General features: G+C 34.0%; 1 non-coding gene across 1 annotated transcript; it reads right to left on the reverse strand.

Moving 5' to 3' along the window:
* Nucleotides 1-3695: 3695 nt before the first annotated feature.
* On the reverse strand, nucleotides 3696-3767 carry Trnat-cgu (transfer RNA threonine (anticodon CGU)). The gene has a single exon. It is a non-coding gene; the product is annotated as a tRNA-Thr (tRNA).
* Nucleotides 3768-6425: the final 2658 nt, after the last annotated feature.

The raw sequence follows: 6425 nt of genomic DNA on the forward strand, positions 1-6425 counted from the left end.
TGTATTTCTGAATTATCTTTTGCATTTGCTATTTTCGTGGTTATAAGGACAATGTCGCTCCCGTTACCTGTATAAATCACAAAATTTATAAAAGCAATAAAGTTTAAATAAACCCTTCATTTACGTACAAAATAGAATAATGTTAAACAGATGACCTACTTTCAATATATAAATACGATCTACATACCTTTCGGTATTAAAGCATAGCTAGCATTTTTCTCAAGTTTTATTAAATATATATCTCAGTATGTAATATACATGAGAACAAATTCTAATAATACACGTAATCACAGAGGACAACTTTTATTTAAGATCTTGAAGGAATTTATACGAAAGTGAAAAAAAAAATCTATTCCGTAATTAATGATATTGATACCAGTCCATTCTAGTCATACTCATGGATTTTAATAATGCGCGACCCGGTCTGTAGATATTTTAATCAGGTTATTTGATTGGTCGATTGATTTACACACCGTGTAAACCCATTAATTATGTCATGTAGGTCAGTCAGGTTATGCAGAAATTGTGTCATTGTGTCAGGTTGACATTTGATTACTGATCAAACAGTTTTTAGAAAGAAAATTCAACCCATTTTTGAACATTAAATCTTTTTTTAAACAATAATCCGTTTTAAAATGTCAGTAAACTAAAATAACGATAACGGCTGTAACACTAACAGTTAACTATTCACAATTTAAAATCTTACATTATTTATTTTTTACAATGGGGGCATAGAAAAGTGTCCCTAAGTCTCAAAACGTCTGAGCAAATTGTCAAGTGTACCCATCCATCACAATTTATCACATCCCCACTTCACAATAGTAAGATATGGGCACTTGTTCCGGCCTTGTGGACAGAAGTGGTGACATACAATGCACTTGTCAGACTCTGGGATGTCACTGTTTTCACTTTCTTCAGAATCTGACAGATCCTCACTTATTAAGACCAGAAGGACCAGGAACAGGCGACTTTGGTAAGTTAATTTTTACTTTTGATCTTGTTTTTTTCAGTTGGAATAATTTCAATAGAAGATTTGGCTGGTCTTTTCTGAATTTTAACATGTTCTTCTACAGCTTTATAAACTTGAACTCTGTAATAGCATTCCCACTACCAACTATTCCAAGTGTTTTTCATGCTTTAGCAGTTTTTAAGGTCCGCCCTCCTCTATTTTCTAGGAATATTTCTGCTGACAATGGCTGATAGAGGTGATTTCTTGCAATTTCTGGTTCACAAGTTGCAGGTTGAGCAAAATCAGTAGAAGATGCAGTTGACTCTGGTGCAATGACATTGGATTTAAAGGAAAAGTCTCCAGAATTCTTAAAAGCAAGCTGAATAGGGCCGTATGACATGCAGAGTTCCTTGTCCTTTCAAAAGGCCCAATCAGCTTATAATATAAAATATTATACAGGGGTTGTAAAACGTTACTGCAGTGTTGGGGTTAAACAAACAGCAAAGTATGATGTTGAAAAGCACAATAAATTAAAGGAATGGTAACCTGACCTCAGTGTCCATCATATAGTATGAGAATAAAGTTGTCGCAATCACGAGCTTGTAAATACTTTAGTTTGTGCTCCTCCATGTACTGATTAAAAGTCTCCGAGTAAGATCACCCAGTCTCTGTTATTGTACCAGTAGCACCAGGTGAAGCTCCATCAAGTAGAGATTCATCGAGTAGAGACATTCGTTTCCCTGTAAATATGAAAAATGGAGGAATCTGCTGACCTCGAGCATCTACACAGCCAATGACGATATCATTCTTGGCTTTTCCTGATGTGACTGCTTGAATTTTGTAGTTCTTACCAGCTACAATGTAAAGTGGCTGGTGCTCGACAGATAAACCCTTTTGTCTTTATTGAAGATGCAACGTGGTTTGTTGGATAGACAAAACTTAAATAAGAGTGTTTTTCCTGAAAGTACTTATTAATAACATTTTCTGTGGCACACTTAGCCCTTGCAGCCTCTAGACTTATATAGGTTTTATAACTTTGAGCTCTGGCCAGCTGGACATGAAAGTATAAAACAGTCATATCCAAGAGGATGGACCTTGTCTCTGACACCAAGATTAAATGCTGAATCAGAGGCCAGCCGCCAGTTTAATGTCTCTTGTCGTGAGTAATCAAAGCCTAATTCACCCATAACAGTCAAATGTCGGACAAAAATTGCCTCTTGCTCTTGCGAGAACACTGACCTGGTCGTATTGTGTTGTCAATGTCTACCTTGCCTTTGACACGGTCTCTGAGGATTGAAGCAGATTCTGAATATTTTCTAGCTGCTTTATCGATTGCCAGACATTCGTCAATAACAGCCTTATATGTCGCATTCACATCCTGGTCATCATAGGACCTGTAGTAACCACTAACAACAGGGTACCCACTGCAGAGAAAACAAAACAGAATAGATTTGTAAATCAATTTACTTTCCAATACCGGACTTTTGTTATATGGTACCAGCATTCATTTGGACAAAACATATTACTATGTGAGACCACTTTATCAATAAAAGTCACGTGACCTTTGGTATATTGCTGTTTGCGATATTTGCGATTGTTCCGCGCTCATCTCTGCGTTCTGAATTTCCTTTGGACGCAATGAGAACGTCGCCCTAGTATGACAGGGGTTTAAGGAATACATGTATTCGTATCTGCATAAAAAATTCTATTAATTAAATAATTCTACCACAAAAGTATTTAATGAAATATCAATTAAAGCGACCAGGTGTTGTGATGTAGACAAATTTCAGATATAATGCACCTTTTAAATAAACTTTTGTTTGCCAAATATCTAGAAAAAAGTGATCCCTCGGAAGCACTAAAACAGCAAAATAACATGAAAATTGCAAACTCGGTTTGATTGAGTCTGTACATGAGGGATAATGAAAAAGTGCGACATCCCTCAAGTCCCCCCTAGCACCGGCTTGAGCGGTACTCAATTCTTAACACTTCAAAGTGCTGGACTCCCGAAGGACAAGAACAACTCCAGTTACCGTAAATGCAGTCAGCTTTCTTAAATCATCAATCCTTTTTCTAATAAAATGTTTTTTTCTGACCTTTTAGGTATATCTGCACAATCTGTGATTTTGTATGACAAAGACGAAGCATAGAATATTTACAATTGATGAAAATTTATCCCGTCATTAAAAACAAGATGATTAATTGTTCCTTATGTGTAAGTAAATCATGTCTCAGGAAAAAACGTTGTGCTAAGCTTACACCTGAATAGTTCAGCTTTTGTAGCGATTATATTAAATTAATTAGCCATGTCACATAAATCACGAATTTCAAAAATGATTAAGATATTTTTAATGTGATTAAGATATTTCCAATGTGATTAAGATACATAAAAGCGAAACCAAGCATTGTATCGACGCAATGTCTATATTGCAAAAATGCACTTTATCACCGCAAGCCATACAGTATCCTAATCGAGGTTTAATAAGTGCAAATTGAATTTTGAATCATGATGTTAGCAAAGAATATTTTGAATATATATTGATCAATTAATGATATAACCAGTACATAGCTATTCTGAAAACATCAAATTATTCAGACAAATGTGTATAAGTTTCTTGCAATACTTTGCTGTATGGCCTTTGGAATTAAATGGATCTTGAAATTTATGTTTAAAATTTTTATGTCTATGAAAAAGCTTCAAATAAACAACGTACATGTAGTACGCAAGGAAAATATAATAAAAAATTGCCTCCAGTGAGGTTTGAACTCACGACCCCTGGTTTACGAGACCAGTGCTCTACCACTGAGCTATAGAGGCAGTTATTGTTAAATTAGTCTAAATAAATATTGTTTTGTAATGAAATACTTTTGAGATTATTTTTTAAACAATTTTGTATGATCCAGACACACGGGGGAGGAAGTGTTACACGAAGGATGGAGTTCTTATGATAACTTGTTCAGGAGTTCTTGTGATAACTGTCACAGAGTTCGTCGGAAAACATCTGTATATACTACAAAAACACTCGTCAAAAGTGGTTATTTTCATCGTTCAAAAATGAGTTTAGGTGCTAAATTAAACTTTAATGATTAAGCTTGTCTTACATCTTGTATTATGGGTCAAAAACTAATTCACATGCCATTTTTAATCGCCTCTTGCTTCAAATCTGGTAGTTTTGAGAAAAATTTCCAAATTATTTGTCAATTCACAAGTATTGACCTGTTTATTTCTGGTCTTCATCCTTGCCATACATAATTACCTAATTATAATGCAAAATTGCAAACATAAAGCACCTGCTAACAGATTTATACTCGATTTTTCAAATGTCCCGGAGTTCTTGTGATAACTCTGAGGATGTCACAGAGTTCTTATGATAACTATTGTTATTGCCATTGTGTTTCTTGCGCTAAATCACGGCACGTTTTAGCGTTTTTTATTATTCAATGAGATTGTAAATCATTATGAAATGTAGTGCGCTCATCCTTTGCGCAAAAAAGGATATATAATGTTGGTTTTGAGTGAATTTTAGTTCAAGAGATATTATGTCTTACCCCCCGTTTCATGTACTGGTTTCCTAGCAGTTTCCGGCCCCTAGCAGATTTCTGGCCCTTTATCATTTTCATCCAGACATACAGACTATTTTTTCTCAGTTAAGCATCTATGTTACTGCATCAATCAGAGAAACATTGGTTTTCTATGTAAAACAGCAGTTATAATAGTACTGCGATTAATATGTTTCAAAGTTTTGTCAGTTGTTTAATTAAAGTTACATTAGAGAACTTGCAACACTTACAAGCAACACCTGGGTGATTCTAGTTTAAATGCCCATGCACAATAACTGAAATCCCATTCTAGGTAAATCTGGAACCTGGAGGGACAGTTCAAATTTTTTCGAGAGTTTGGTAGTTAGAGCCAACCGCTGTTGAGTTTTTATCATGTATCGTACTTTTTTAAGACATAGGTGTGGAAATTATCCTGGTTATATACTTATTTATTATGGTATAAAATGATACATATTACTTAGCCCTTAGGTAAGGGAAATATGCCTATATAGTGTCTGCTTAAGAAAGGTGGTTGCTTAAAACATGTGAAACTGAGAACAACGTGTACTTTTTGAGACATCTTTGTTTTGTGGTTTAAGCCATTATACTGCTGAATATCAGTGGCCGCTAGTTCAATTTTTACTGTTAATGATAGCCTATCACCTATTTATCCTTTGCAGACACTAAAGACCAACGTTTTGCCCACATTTTTGTGCAAAGGATGATCGTTCTGCATTTCATAATGATTAACAATCTTATTGAATGATAATAAAAGCCAAAACGTGCCGTGATTTAGCGCAAGAAACACACTGGCAATAGCAAAAGTTATCATAAGAACTCTGTGACATCTTCAGAGTTATCACAAGAACTCCGGGACATTTAAAAGATCGAGTATAAATCTGTTAGCAGGTGCTTTATGTTTGCAATTTTGCATAATATGTACTAGTAATTAGGTAATTGTGTATGGCAAGGATGAAGACAAGAAATAAACCGGTCAAAACTTGTGAATTGACAAATAATTTGGAAATTTTACTCAAAACTACCAGATTTGAAGCAAGAGGCGATGAAAAATAGCATGTGAATTAGTTTTTGACACATAATACAAGATGTAAGACAAGCTTAATCATTAACGTTTAATTTAGCACCTAAACTCATTTTTGAACAATGAAAATAACCACTTTTGACGAGTGTTTTTGTAGTATATACAGATGTTTTCCGACGAACTCCGTGACAGTTATCACAAGAACTCCTGAACAAGTTATCATAAGAACTCCATCCTTCGTGTAACACTTCCTCCCCCGTGAGACACATAAAGTATTTGATGATAGTGTATATTATTGTTATATTGAAATCCATTTATGTCAAATATATATTTTGTTTTTCCAAAATAAGTGATAACTACCTAGAGCTAAATTTTTTAAAGGCACCGTATTTTGTTATGGTCTAATAATATGTGTTTTTATTACACCGACAACAATAACAAACACAACAATAACAAACAGTCACTTAAAAATGTTAAGTAAAAAAACCTATTTAATTGTATAATAAAAATAAGATTAAGTATTAATACCGAGTTATTGAAAATTTAATCTTTGTTATTTGCTATGGTGCAAATTATCTAGTCATCAAATTATGCCACAGATACACATAAACTGATTTTTTTATCAATAAAATGGTCTGGTCATCCAATCTCAGTGCTATATTAAGTCTTTATATTATTAATTCTATTTGGTTAAAGTCGTAAACTATCAATTTGGCTACAGTACATGTCAATAAAATAAATCTGTATAGATTTTTCATTAAATAAATAAACATTTGTCTCAAAACCGGTGTAGTTGCATTTATATCGTTTGCAGCTGCTGGAAACCGCTAAGGGAATTTTGTTGTAAAATTGAAGAAGAAACTTTAAAGGCCCATTTTGCCTAAGATATAAATA

Source organism: Ruditapes philippinarum, unplaced genomic scaffold, assembly GCF_026571515.1.
Source record: "Ruditapes philippinarum isolate M1 unplaced genomic scaffold, ASM2657151v2 ctg673_1_1_1_1, whole genome shotgun sequence".
NCBI classification, from domain to species: Eukaryota; Metazoa; Mollusca; class Bivalvia; order Venerida; family Veneridae; genus Ruditapes; species Ruditapes philippinarum.